Below are 15,400 nucleotides of genomic sequence, written 5' to 3' on the forward strand. Positions count from 1 at the left end.
TCCTATGCTATCAAGGAAGCTTTCTCTGGCAAAAGCAGATGTTATGCAAACTTATTCCTTTTATTGTATTTTCAAACAAAAAATGTCAGTAAATACAGTAACAAAGATTCATATTTCCTGACCCTGAATAAAAATGAAAAAAACAGCCAAGCTACTTAGTAAATGACTAAGAAACAATTTTGAAAATTAATGATACTCTAATAGTTAATTTGAGGAATACAAAAGAAGTGTGGACTGGTCTAGTATAGAGGAACTTCCTAATTTCTTAAGGAAAAAGACCCTATGAATCTAAGAAAAATACACGTACAAAAATAGTGTAATAAGATGCTCACCTGTGTTTCAACCATCTGGAAGGAAGGAACACACATTCCTATTGGCTAGTGAGGATTGGGGACTAAAATAATCTCTCAGATATTTTCCAACTCTGACAGTAGATTGTACATATGGTTTCTGACATTTCACAAAGCATTTGGACAAACAGCCTCAGCTGTCCCAAACATTAAGGCTTTTTTGTAGTAATATTGGTCTTAGAAAAGTGATGGTTTTATCTACTGTAATATTTAGGGACACAAGTAAGTAAAGAGCAAACATCCTAGTCTTAAGGCACTGTGCATTCAGAAAACATCTCTCTGCTGTGTTCCCAAATTCAGCTGGCCTTGAGAGATTAATGCACCTGGCTGTTACATTTATCCTGTACCCAGTTGGAAATGTACTGGCCTTTCTGCAGATGAGATAAATCCTGGGGTAATGTTTATTGTTTTCATTAATGTCCTGTATTTTAAATACTGTAATGTAAAATTAACAAAATTAAATGTTATAAGTCAAGCTATCTTGAGTTACATAATAAAGAAATAAGAGAAAAAGGATATTTGTATATATATCCACATATTATGATAATATAATATATAGTATATATATCTATGTATTTCTCTCTCTCTCTCTCTCTCTCTATATATATACATATATATATATATATGTCATACAATTAAGACTTTGTTATTATTTTTATCTCGACATTAAGTATAGTTTATAAAATGGTGTCAGACTTGGTGCTTTGTTTTGGTAGAGCCTCATTCAGTCTCCTTCTGAACTGAAGAGGTTAAACACACATGCCTAATTGGCAATTGGAAAAATTACCAATCAATTAGAGGCACAGCAAAGGCAGGGAGGACCTAAGGCCCCCCCCCAGGGGTAGTATGGTCTGTTGCCAAACAACAACCCTGGTCAAACCATGGTGAAACCTGTGAGATCATTTCCCTGTTTTTCTGACTCTCAGGGTGAAATCTCTTACACCAAAGTGTGCAGGGTGCTTCTTCTCCATGTAGATGAGAAGCTGACCTGTACTTTCTGCTTTCCTCTGAACCCTGCTGCATTAGTAGTCAGGTTTCCCCCAGGGAAACAGAGCCAATAAGGCATATGTGTGTGTGTGTGTGCTATTGTGTGTGAACACACACCCGCACACACAAGCTGGTGGCCTGGAACAGCAGGTGATACAGTTCCAGTTGGAAGTCACAGGCCCAATACCCAGAACAGCTGGGTTTTTAGCACACATTCACAGGGAGGAATATGCCAAGGCCCAGGTGGAAGGTAAATATTCAGGGTGAGGTCTCTTTTCCTGGGAGAGATCAGCTCTTGTCCCATTCAATATTTCAATTGATTGGATGAGGCCCGCTCTCTCTAGGGAGGGCAGCCTACTGGGCTCAGTCTATCAGGTCAGGTGCTGAGCTTTTCAGGGAACACTCTAAATAGAAAGATGCATGACTATCTGGGCTCTGAGAGCCAGTCAAATTGACATGAAATATTAACATCACACCTGTGTATTGATAGACAATGTCTTTATCTCTAAATGCTCATTTTTCCCATTTCTTCATAACTTGACCCCTATATTTAGACAAATTACTTTCCCCACTCATATTATGAACATAGGTTTTCATTCTTTAACCAGCCCTATTATTTCCAATATGTATTAGAGTATATCCTGAGAATAACAGTTTTTTTTTTTTCTTGGTATTTAAGCACATTGGTCTGCTGGACCATTTGTTCCTGAGCCTTGTAGATCATTTGATGTTTTCAAATTTAAATTTCACTTAACTTTCCACTCCAGCCATTATTTCTCAACCAACTTAAGGGTTACAGTCTTTGTATTTGACCTTAATATTACAACCTGTGAAGAGGTCTTCTGGGTGTGAAATTACATCATGTAGGAGATCCCCTTTGTCCATTATCCTGGGTATTTCAATGACTGAGTTCTCAGAGAGTCAAGTTACTGCAAAGCAGGAGGGGCTGAAGGGTGCTGGGGGAGAAAATAATAGTTTTAAGGCCACCATGGTAATTTCTTCTGCTCTTAATGCCATGGAAAGAGCACCATGAGCGATGGGCAAGAGGTGCTTCTTCCTGGCACCTTGTCAAAGGAAAAATACTTTATGCAAATGGAGATATTCTGTTCCGAGAAATAATAGATCTATAGTGATTTTATTCTTGTGTTTAACTGGACAAGGTTTACCTTTAAAAGATGAGTTGGCTTTTACCAGTACTACTTGTTGAATAAAGAATGAATACCGAGAAGATATTAATTGTATGACATTAAGCTAATAGCAAGCAACCCACATACCATATTTGAGAGGGGTCATTGATAAAATTTGTTAAGGAATAATTGAGTGGGATGAATTGCTTAAATAGGTATTGAAAATGATAAAATAAAGTCAGTGCAGAAGCATAAAAAAGTGGCACCAATGAAATGTTAAAACAGCGACCTTTAACTTTTGGCTTTGCTTTCTACTAGAACGGAAAGCTATTCTACTTAGGAGCTATTTTTTCTTTTAATCATAAATGGGAATGTTTAATGGGTTTCATACACTTTGATTCTGAGAAAGTTATTAACAACAAAGAATATTAGAAATAAAATTAAAACATAAATTTCATTTTTGGCTTTTTTTTTCACTCCCCCAAACTTCATTCATATGTGAAATTATACAAACTATGTGGCTTTCTGGCATGACTTCCTCCTGTCTCATTGGGCAGGAGGTTCTCAGTGTCAGACTCTAGGGCCAGTCCTGAGAGCCACTGATGGAATAGTGTTCACAATGTGTATGGACCAAGTGATGCCAAGTGCAATAGCCACTCAACATACACTGTGCCTTACTTTTGAGCATTTCTCTGGAAAGACCTTAGGGATTTAATGTCAGGTAGCCAATGTTTACTGAATGTTTATTGTATATCAGGCACCTTGGTAAAATCACAAAATGTAAGACACAAGCTTTGCCTTTGCTATTAGCTTGAAGCTTAGCAAGGAAAACAGACAATAGGTTATTATAACATGGAGACATCATACATAGGATGCTATCAGGCACTCAGAACAGTGAGTGCACTGTGTTTAGATTCCTGGGAGAAAACCATCCCGAATCTCCATTTTTCTCTCCATAACAGTTAAGTGTCAATATTTATTCATTGACACATTGAGTAATGGTCTCAGAGTATCCCAAATACCTTCTAATTGTATACTCAGAAAATTCATGGCTAGAAATTCCAATGGGACTGCTCTAAATCAGTGAATTTCTGAATGCAATTCCACATACTCATATTACAATAAGTGCTGCAGATACTTTTGGCTCAGAATGCCACAAGATTATCCTGAATTTGAAATAATTGTAATAATGATTTTTTTTGAGAGGAAAAAGTCAATGAAATAAAACATAGTTTAAAGCAAACCAGAATAACAAAACCATTTCACATTCTATTTCATCTATTAAAATCAGGATTTGAAACCACATGAGGGAGACCTCCAAGCTTTAAAAAAATACTATATATGTATTTTTAATAAGTATATCTCAATATGAAAAAGATATCTGATACAATTATGCATGAATGAAAGAAATTTAGAATTGGTCAATGTCAGTAGATACAATCTAATCAGTATTTCAAAATGGCTAGTTCCCACAGGTAGTATAGTTCCTCAAAGGCATCTTTAATGGCTAAAGGTTTCAAGATTAAAACTCCACTCTTCTGTTAGGAGTAAGATGCAGAGGTTATAGCCAGAGGTGGAGGAGGTTACCTAAGCTGGCTGTCTTGGTCATTAGTCAATTAAAGGAAAGGTGATGGATGCTAAAGTGAATACAGTTTGGAATTAGTCAAATGGCCCAGACTGAAATAAAACATTTAGAGAAAACTCTTGCAAATGTATCTACGGATTATGAATGATGTGGCCTGTGGAAGCACATGTCAATGAGAAATTATAATTATTGGCCCTAGAAGGTGCAATTCTAAGAGGTAACCACATATTCCTCATGTTTTTAATATAATTCTGTTTTAAACTTGTATGTGCTTGCATTTTTATAACGGAACAATCTCAAAACTGTGTCCAGTTCATAAACACTTTTAATGAAGAAATAGTAGTTTTCCAGAGCACTGGACCTGAACAGTATTACCTGAACTTTACATTACACAATGACATATTAAGGACATGGACTTGGCCCAACTTCCTATGTATATATTGAGATGTAAATATGTCTCTCTATTAAATATTTATTGAATCAAAGTTCACTTATAGGTACTTGCTATAGTAGGAAATCAAACGTTTAGTGACCATAACAATGGTAACACATGGTGTCACAGACTGTGGGACAAAGATGAAAGTAAAACACAGGCCTAGATATCATCCATGTGGTGTCTTCTGAAGAACATCATTGGTGAGCTTCACTAGTAAGGCAGGGATAGAATGATAAGAGGCTTAGGTCAGGCCTATCTAGGAATAGAGAAAAAGTATGTGGATGATGCAAATCTCAGCTTGTCTGGGCATGTTGGGAAGAACTATTCTGGTAGTCTTGCTATGAAGGTTAAGGAAGATGGAAGCTGGAGAGTTTCTGGGACTATTCCAGGTAGTAGTTGATAAATGTATTGGCAGTGGGAGTAGAAAATAGCCTAAGAGATATTTTGGATATAGAGTCAATGAATGTTGGCAAATGCAAATTCCAGAGAATGTCATAGCTGATTTAGAATTTGGAGGCCTGAGTTACATGGAGACAGTGCTGGGTCCCTTTCACTTCTGTTTTTTTCCCTGAAGGTCATAGGATACATGATAAGGCACAGGTAAAATCTCTGAAAAGAGAGGCAGGTTTTGTGGCAAAGTCATTGAATCTGTTTCACATATTTGTTTGAAAGTTAGGATGCTGCTGTGGCAGTCCAGCATGCAGCAGAGAACACAGATCTGAAGATGAGGAAAAAGAGGAGGTCTGGGGGAGTAGATCTGGAAACTTGCATATAAGGGTGAGCAGATGGGCAATAAGATCAGATGCACACACCCAGCAGAACTCACAAAGGGAGAAGGGAGATGTCCAGGATGGAATTCCAGGGATATCTCCAAATAAACCATACAAGTATTCAATGCAAAGATCTCTGAGGAAGATCAGGCAGCTAGGTTCGAATGGGACCCAGAAAGCACATCACAGAAGGTTAAGGGAGGAGGAGACATTTTCTAAGAGACAGTTATAGGAATCAATGTTTCAGAGGTTATAAGATGAAACCCCAAGGAAAGTTGATGAATTTGGTAAGTACACTCTGACTGGTGCCCAACAAGAATGCCAAAGGAGAATTTGGCATATGTATCAGAATTTAAAATAAAAAAATTTTGACCAAATATTCCATCTTAGGAAATTTTCATAGGGCATTAGTCATGGGAAATTATTAAAATTAAAGCAACAGGAAGTATGGCATTGCATTCTTTATACTGTTCTTCAATCAGGGATGCTAATACATACACTGAAATTTTGCACAACAATTAAGAATTGAATATGATGGAACAAGTAAAAGTGATACTTATAAGCATAATTGTTAATAAATAAAGATCACTTGGGCTAGAAGAAGAGGGGATGAGTTCCAAGTTCAGAGGTTGCCCCAGGGATGGGTTCTTGCTGCAGTGACCAGGCTGTGCAGCCCCTGGCCTGCATTGATACATCCTTTTTTTCTTATTTAAAGGGACTGATGCAAAATCAGGACAAACCGTCACTCATATGCATTTGACCCCCAGCCTTTGGCCCACGGACTCAGGGATGGTCCTCAGGCTCTCTATTGGACGAATCCTCACTGCTTCCTTTTCTGCTGGTGCCTAGGTTCTGGTGATCACATGTGATGAGGCTATCCTTCCTTCTGTGCCTCTCCAATACTGGATAAGTAATGTACCACTGTCTTTCATCCCACACAGAACCACAGAATTGTAGAGATGAGAAGGATCTGAGTCATGTAGAATCTGGAGTCCAATCTTCTCTGTTAAACTAAGACTCAGAAGAGCAAAATAAAACTACCACATGCACAGAAACTTCTGGGAAAATACCACCAATCATCTCATCAGTGTTGCTTTCACCATGTCCTAACTCCAGTCTCTCTTGGATCCTTAGCACCTGTGTTCTGATCTGACTCTGCTAGGACCCTCTGACCTGCCCACTGGGTCACTACATGACAATGACATTGAACCCTTTAGAACTTTCAATGATAACAAACAGCCGACTGCAGCAGGTGCGCCATAGTTTCACCACCACTGCTGCATATGGACTCTAGCCAGGTCCCTTTGAAATAAGTCAGTCTAGCATCTCTCTGCTGGTCTGATGTGCTACTCCACCTTTCCTGTGGTATGGGTGCTTGGCCTCTCCATCTTTTTATCTCCTTACTGCTCAGTGTCCAGGCTCTATGCTATTACATTATTTTTCCTGCTGCCACTCAATGGCCAGAATCTGGGCTACAACACCTTGTGAACTATTTGCATATTTCATTATTACTTTCAACCTGGGCTACTGGAACATCTCCCTGACTCCAAACCTTCACTGGAGGAAGTAAGAATCCTTCCTTGTGGCTTCTACTGGGCCACCATAGAGTAGAAAGACCCTGCAGTCAGAAACAACATCCAGGAGTAGCTGCAGTAGAGAAGAGTGAGGAGGCCCCGGTGGGGCAGATCTAGGAGCTCTCTGAAGACTCCCTTTCCCAGCTTGTTTTGTTCACTGTTTTCTATTTTTTCTCTTGTGTGCTAGGTTATAACACACAAGCAGATATTTAAAAAAACTTGATGGATTGCAAAATAAACTATCACAACTGACAAAGCTGAAAGAATATCATTTTCAGATACATAGCAGCCAAATTTATACATCAAAGAATGCTATTATTAAGTCAAAGAATGGAGAAAAAGAGATTTCAAATATGTTAGCTCAATCAAATATAGTAGTATAAGAATCTCTACCTACCAGTATCTGAGAGAGTTGTTGGGGAGGCAAACCATATTTACAATTAATGAATAAGATGATAGCTCATGATACATGGTTACGTTAGAGGTTGTCATGACAGAATCTTGCAGAGCAGGTGTGGGTCCAGGATCATGAGCAGCTGAATAACAGTAATTGATTACTGATCAGGCACATGACCAGGACTGTGCTGAGCCCAGGATCTCATCCAGGCCCCTCAGGCAATACTTGAGGCTAATTCTTTCTTCTAGAGAATACAGATAACCCATGACATAAATTTGACCTCCAGATGTATGGTAATCCAAAATCCTGGCCTAAAAGTGCAAAGAACATCCAAAAAATATTAGCCACAGACCTCAGGTGTTGTCCTTATCCATCAAAGGGCAGATCACAGAAGACCAGTTCCCGGTACCTGCAAACACAAGTCACATACAAACAATTCTATTTAATTTCAGTTATACCTTTAAATAATTACTTCATTTTTCTCACTGGAAAATTTTTAACTTTTATTATTCCTAATTTTGATTTTCTTCTCCAACTTTTTTCTTCCAAATTTTATCATCTAGGCTTCTGACTACTAATTATGCATGCAATTATAAAGTATACATTCACCTCCGCAGGTCAGCAGTGCCCTAAACTGGCTTCCTGTCCCATAAGTGATTGTCAAGGTGTTCAATTAAACTGTGTGTGATGGTTTATATCAAGATTGTCCCCCAATCTTGCATTCATAGCTGGGGCTTTTAAAAAAAGACAGAATCATGAAGGAAGGTATAGCTACCTCACTGTTAGGAAGTGAGAGGTCTGTTCAGAAGAGATGGGTCAGTGGGGCTATGACTTGGAAATATGCGTCTCCTACCCTGGATCCTCTCTTTTCACTCTGCTTTCTGGCCACCATGATGTGAACAACTTTCCTCTATCCAAGCCCTTCAGCAATGCTGTTTTTGTGCTTAAACTAGTTGAATATGGCCTAAAACTTCTGGAAATATGGGGCAAACTAACACTCTCCTTTAAGTTGCCTATGTCAGGTATTTTGTCCCAGAAACAAGGAAAATGACTAATACATTGTGTGTAAAGATAGACAAACCTCAGATTTTGGTAGTTTCCAGTTCCTTGGCTTTAGGGAACACATTAAAAAAATTCCAAATTATTCACGGGAAAGAAGAACACCGTTGTTCCTGCAGAGGTTATCTGTAACCTAGGGTGCAGGGCCACCAGATGGGATGGTGTCTTACCTAGGGTGAAGTAAGCAAGGTAGTGAAGAAATGTAGGTTTTCTTACTCCTTGGCACTACAGACCACCTGCACATATCTTTATGGAACATAAAAAGACAAGACCCAACCCTGAATAGTTTACGATCAAATCAGACATAAAGGAAATGGCACCCAGCAGTAAAAACTCCATTTGTGCGGGTATGACCGGTACAGAGACTGGAAGGCAATACTGCTGGAGGAAATTTTAAAAAGAGATTTACAGGACAGGAGAATATGTGTGGCACATAAAAATCCAGGAAGCTGCTTAAAGAAGTGTAGGAAATAGTGTAGAAGAAGGTATAAGGCAGGCAGTGATGAACTGAAGTGATAGAACACAGAATTAACAAGTGATGGATATGACTTGACATAACCAACTGCATTATCTATCAACACATATAAGATATTCATCTTTTAAAATGTTGTTTACCCAAAGGCCTTGGTAGGACTCCCTGACCATTGGGACCATAGCCCATAACTAGTTCCATTTATCCTGATAAAACATTATATTATATTAGAATATTAGGGAAAAAAGTAGTACTTAGTAACTTTGCTCTTTTCTCTGCATTTAGCAGAACTACCACAACTTTTATTTGGTGATGTAACATTTGACCCAATAGAATGGATGCTTGATCTCTGGAAGGACTTCCTGCTGAAGGCCTCATGCCTACCGGAATGATGAACACATCACTTGGTAAATGTCATGATGGATGCTTTCTTCTTATATACTCTGGGTATGGCCATAACTTTTGATTCACTGGAATTCCCAGCCATGAGAATGACTGTTGAAGGGTAGATGATGAGAACCTAAAGGCAGAGATACGCCATGACTAAAATTCTGTCTTTCCGTGTAGATCCTGTGTAAGGTGCCAAGAACAGGAGTCCTGGGTGCTCTGGGGGTCATTGGACTTCCCTGGTGCACATCCTACTCAGGGAACAGAGACAAGGACGCCTTACATGTAGCAAGCCTTACAGGTTGGTACCACTTCACTCACACTGCACTCACTGGCCGTATGAATCAGAAAGATGGTCCAAGCCCCGACAATATTCCAGCTTCTTCTGTTAAAGAAAACAGCATAAATTCATGGTAGAAAATAATAGAACTTACAGGAAAAAATCAACTAGGTCCCATCACTCAGGGATAGAGGCAGTTGACATTTAAGTGCAATATGCTTCAATACAAGATTCTGTACCTTTTTTGAGCTAATAAACTGCAAACATTGATACTTCTTTGACCATTCTTTTTTATTCAAATCAATAAATGGCCATATGAATAGCTAGAGTAAATATTTTACTTTTTCCTGGTCTTATTTAGATTTATAGACTCATAAAATATTAGGCACAATCAGTTTTGTCATTTTATAGGCAATTTACCTGAACAGAAGAATAGCTCACAGAAATGTCCATAGTAGCTGGGGTTCAAGTGAAGGCCTCCTTGCAGTGAATTCAGTCCCTTGGTGTCTCTTCTGTGATGATCTTTTGTAATAACTAGGGACCAGTTGATTTATCATAGCATCTCTTATAACTTCTGTACTTTTTCTTATTCTTTTCCATTTATATTCTTATATAGCAACTTCTTTCCATTTTCCAGGTTTTGAAGAAGGTAATTTTGCTTTATAATATTAATAGTATTTATACAGTAAGAACAGTACTTATTACTCTTGCTTTGGGCTCCTGTGCTGTACCAGGCATTGGGCCACTTAATCTGTACAAATTGTATCTAATGGTTCTACACAGAAGTGCAATTCACTTTTGTTTTGTTTTCTAAATGGGAATACTTGTGTATATGGAGATTTCTTGTTTGGTTTGGTTTTCATTCTTCAGACAACTTCTTTTCTGATCTCAAATCACACAGCTTAGCTTCTTACAAGGAACCTCCCCATGCTTTTTCCTATCCCCCTTATTTAAAGATGCTTGCTCAAATAACCCGACTTTTACACCATATCAGGCCAATCACCATACCTCACTTGTCCTATTAAGGTAGAACAGCAATTCTGAATTCAGAAACTTGGTTCTTGCTCCTTGTATTTCAAGTTCATAAAACTGAACTGTGTAATATGGCCCATCCACAAATACTGAAGTGATATTGTTGCCATGGATATTTATGGAAAATAGATACTAGATGACTAAAGGACACCGAGACAGCTGCTGTGTGATGAGGTGTAATGGGGCAGCTGCGTACAGGGTGGTGTGAACAGATTCCCCCGAGAACTGCTGCGAGAACCTTCCAAAGGAGCATGGCATGATTGGGCACTGCTGGGACCAGCCTGGCCCAGAGCAATCAGAACCAGGTGCTTCTTCAGTGCAGAGGACACCAGCAGACATGAATCTAAGAGATAGAATGTCAAAAGTTACAAGCAGTGCAAATAGTGGCTTTAGCTGTGGGCCAAAGGAAGCCTCTGTACTTGAGTTCATATGGAAAAAATTCCCAGCAGCACACAAGCACGCGTGGATTGAACTAAACAAATGAAGGCAAAAGAGAGCAGCAGCAGCAGAGGAACGTCTGCAGATGGCTGGGCACTGAGCATGGAGGACTGGGGATGTCCACTCATGGGAGTTACTAAGTGCCATGAGAATTGATTCCTGCCCCTAAAGACAGGCAGAACACCACTAACCTCTTTAGAATTCTGTAGACCTAGTTCCACAAAGATGGCTCTTTCTTTACCCCTTTGCTTACACACCCATTCCTGTCCCAATAAAATATTTTTTTCTTAATGTTTGAGATGGAGTGTGGAGATTTCTCTGAATTATTATATTGTTCTGTTGGTTGGGCCTTTTTGCTCCATGACAAATAAATGGTGGCCTTGGCTTGATCCAATTTGTCCTCAAAAAGAAACTTTCATCTGTTTGTGGAAGACCTCATGACAGGTAAGGAAACTGTGAATGAGCTAGAGATGGACTGGTGAGTTTCTTCCTTGCCTTATCATTCTGTCTGTGTCTTGAAGCATAGTGGGTAATTTGCAGGGGTAAAGAACAAAAGTTAACACAGGAGACAAGCCGTCTGGACACCTGGCCCCAGCTCCTAGCCGCCTCCTTTGGGGAGACATTGACGCGGCGCCTCAGCACAGCTGGCCCTGCTGGAGTTGGCTTGAGCCTCTCAGGAAAGACTTTCAACCACTCAGATCAGTTATCGCTTCAGTACATGTGTTGTTAAAACCCCTTTTATATTTGGCAAAATTTCTGCTTGAGTAAACAGTTACATCACTAATTGCTAAATATGACATTATCAGATTGTTTTGACTTCCTGGGGATGAGGGTAAGGGGAAAAAAGTTAATTACAATTACTTTTGTCTCTAACTAATGGAAAGCAAAGTTAACATCTGTGCGCTGCCTGCTAGAAGGTTGGCAATAATCTCTAGGTATTAACTAACCAGCATGGACTAGAATGACCCAACCTGTAGATGTCAATGCTTTACCTGAATTTACCCAGCAGCAAACAAAATAGGGCTCTTTCACTAAAAACTAATTTTCACATTAAAAAAAAATCTTTATTATGGGCCTAGTGCAGTTAAATTGCCTGACACAGTAGGGAGTCCACACTTAGACTGGTAATATTAAGCACTAAGAAAATGCTTCAGGTGAAGATCAAGCAGCACAGTAATTCAGATCTCTGATAATTCCCTTCCAAGAAAATTCCACCAGGTGGCACAAAATGTCTCAAAGTACCACCGATCATGCTGTATGGACCACAGAGAAGTAGGGAAAAAAGATAAAGAATTGCCAAAGACGATAACAAACCTTACTCACTCTTTTCAAACACTTACCTTTTTAACCTTCAGCAGCATTTTCAAGACAAAAAATATGTATGTAACAACACAGGTGCTCTGGGCCTTGTCTTTTGAGTAATATCCAGGACTGGTAGGAAATGATACATGAAGTGATTTTCACAGAGGGGAAGAAAGAAGAGAGATGTGAAAAGTTGCCAATGCTCCAAATCTAATTGTCAACTGTGAACAGAAATCATAACAGAATATTCTTGTGAGTCTCCATCATACAAGATGTACTTGCTCTGACATATTGAGAAACTTTAGTGATTACAAAGTTTGTAAAGTTTAGTTGTAGACAAAACTGTTGATATTTCAATGACTAGGGTAAGACTTTATAGTGGAATGAAGGAAAGGTGGTATTTATTTGTCATAGATTCTGCCACCACCTCTTAAAAAGTAGTCCATTATTGAATTAGCTCAGCATGGGGAGTAAATGTATATTAGAATAGGTGGTTGAGTAAATGACTGCTTATGAATTACTATAGCACACAGTCCCATGTGGTCAGAATAGCCTGGGAAATAATAAGGAAAATGGTTTGGCTTTAGGACAACAGAAGAGGCCTCAGAATGGCTCACAGGCTCTTTCCCCTGTTGGCACCAGTATCTCTGTCTCAGAAACACTAGCTTGATATGTCTAAAGAAGGGCCAGGCATATATATTTGGAAAGAAAAAAAAGAACTGCAAATGGGAAGGGGACCAATAGATGGATAAAGGGGAGAGAGATAGAAGGATACTGAGAAGTAGGAAGAATTAAGATGTGTTATGTACATGTATCAAGTCTTGTGATTGATGTAGTCATTACGCTCTGTGAATGTGTACTAATGCATATACAATTTGTTTAAACTTCCTGATCACATTAATGTACTTTGCAATTAAAAGACTTAGACGTAAAAGTTTAGTTTCCTTTTTGGATAAACATAAATGATTCCCCAAGAATAGCAGGCTTTTGTTAAGAACTCAAGAAAATAAATTCCCATGAGTTGGTCTTTGAAGTGACCTTTCTTAAAGCCTTTTTCTTAGAGTGCGATTCTCTGGTCCTGCTGTAAAGAAGCAAGGTGATTGAGTCCTGTGAAACTTCAAGCATCCTTCAGACTCCTCTGTTTCAGAAGAGATGGAGAAACAAGACATAGGAAGATAATATAAAAATTGTCCTTAAAATAGGTCCTGAAATGTGCAATTTTAAATATAAAAAAAATCATAAGCGCAAAGAGACAGAGGCAGGCAATTAAATTAGATGGAAAAATTAATATTTTGTTAACTGGAACATGGAATTTATGAAGGGCAGCTAAATAAATCAGGTTTTAAATTTCAGTTGAGATTTTAAAAATTGTATTCAATGTGAAGCCAACAATGTTTCTGATCAAAGATATGATTCATTTTATGTATTAAGAAATTTCTAAGTAGCAGGTAGTGTAAAATGCATTAGAATGGAAAGAGGTTGAAGTACCGCTTTTCTTTTACAAATCCTTTCTACTGCTGGGATTTGTAATAGGCACCAAATTTGCATTCAGTATTTCATGCAAACCTTGCAGTGACCTGTGAAGTATTACATTCCTATTTTGATAATAACAATAAAGCAATACTTAAGAGAATTTAAGTTCCCTACCTCAGTTTATAATTTAAACGAGGTAGAACAGACAGTAGAACACTGTATTGTGTGATGCCCAGGCTGGAAAGATTCCTGGCTTGTACTAGTTACTGTTTTTCTAAAGGGATAGATTCAATATTAAATGCACCTATGATTATATGAGGGCTTATTATGTGCATCTCCAGGATCAGAAACCAAACAGTCCCAGTAGCCATCTACTGAAGAAGAGACAGAAGAATCAAAAATGGCTGTTTGTGTGCTGGAGAGCTGGAAGATCCATCCAGTAGTAGTGGAAGGTCAAAAGCCTGCAAGCCCACTGCAGAGTCAGTGGTGTGAGTTTATGTCGCAGGGCTGAGAAGCTACAGTGGGAGGCAGTGCACCATTGCCATTGGACATTGAAGACTGGAGCACCTCTGAAAAAGGGAAACTTTTTATTCTCTCTAAGCAACAAACCTACTGTTTGATGCCACCCTCATCTGCGTTGGTCTGCTTCACTCAGTTTGCTGTCCTACATGTTACTCATTCACAGACATGGCCAGAATTTATTAATTTGATAGGTGGTACTTAAGTCATGTTGACATATCACAATTAATAATCACATGGCTGTCCTGAGACATCTAGATGTGCATACAAGGAGACAGTGGTAGGTCAGGGCAGGTCAGAAAACAATGTCATGAGAAAACATTTTTTCTATTAGAGTGTAACCTAAGTGATTTCTATTTTTAATTATAAATTAAAAGTAGAAATTGTATTTGGAGCAAAAATCAAAGTAAATTGAAAAAAAGCCAGGCTTACCTGGAAACCAGTATTGTAAGCAATTGGAGAAAGGTCGTCAGCTGCCTAGAAGGCTCCTCCCTGTCCCCAGTCATCAGTGTGGTCTACTGTTCATTTCTCTGACTTGAACTGCTGAACTGCGGGATTTAAGTTTGGCAAACTTCCCAACATAATAAACTTTCAATTAAATAATGTCACTAATCTAAACTGTTAGAATGCTTGATGACAGTACCAAAGTAGAGAAACAATCCTATTTACATTTGCCTAACACTTTATTTTGAAATGAGTGGACATGGAAGCCAGGCAATACAATGGTGCTACGTCTTAGCAGAAAGAGACCCTGAATGCTGGCAACTCTACCAGCCTTTGATTTCTTATCATAGGAGGGCTGATTGTGTCTATTTCCCTGGGTATTTCATAGAGATAGATGGAAAACACACAATAACCCACCATTTTCTATAGTGGTGATAGCCTAAGATCTGCAGTGGATGCCTAAAACCACAGTTAGTATTATAGTATTATACCATATTATGTTTTTTTACTATATTATATGGTCATTATTTATATTATATGTTTTTTCTGAGATAAAGTTTAATTCATGAATTAGGCACAGCAAGAGATTCCATTTCATTTAAAGGATAATTATAATAATATATGGTAAAAATTTACAAAATGTGATAAAAATATGGTGATTATTAATTTTTAAAATTGTCATAAAAATGCATATTGCCATTAATCCCCTTCAAAACACTTCCCCTTGCTTGGAACACACTTACTGCACCATTCTTGCCACTTTCTAAA

At 38.4% G+C, this 15,400-nt stretch overlaps 2 long non-coding RNA genes across 2 annotated transcripts; both read right to left on the reverse strand.

Annotated features, from left to right (window-relative positions):
* Positions 1 to 2,183: 2,183 nt before the first annotated feature.
* On the reverse strand, positions 2,184 to 8,449 carry LOC104853160. The gene is made up of 3 exons (XR_777703.1): positions 8,308 to 8,449; positions 7,579 to 7,635; positions 2,184 to 2,293 (listed from the first exon to the last, which is right to left on the reverse strand). It is a non-coding gene; the product is annotated as an uncharacterized LOC104853160 (long non-coding RNA).
* A 1,051-nt stretch (positions 8,450 to 9,500) lies between these two features.
* LOC104853115 lies at positions 9,501 to 14,709 on the reverse strand. Its single transcript, XR_004514806.1, has 3 exons — positions 14,621 to 14,709; positions 12,235 to 12,325; positions 9,501 to 9,529 (listed from the first exon to the last, which is right to left on the reverse strand). It is a non-coding gene; the product is annotated as an uncharacterized LOC104853115 (long non-coding RNA).
* Positions 14,710 to 15,400: the final 691 nt, after the last annotated feature.

The sequence above is a fragment of the Fukomys damarensis genome, unplaced genomic scaffold (genome assembly GCF_012274545.1).
Source record: "Fukomys damarensis isolate Sample0158 unplaced genomic scaffold, DMR_v1.0_HiC HiC_scaffold_30, whole genome shotgun sequence".
Taxonomy (NCBI): domain Eukaryota; kingdom Metazoa; phylum Chordata; class Mammalia; order Rodentia; family Bathyergidae; genus Fukomys; species Fukomys damarensis.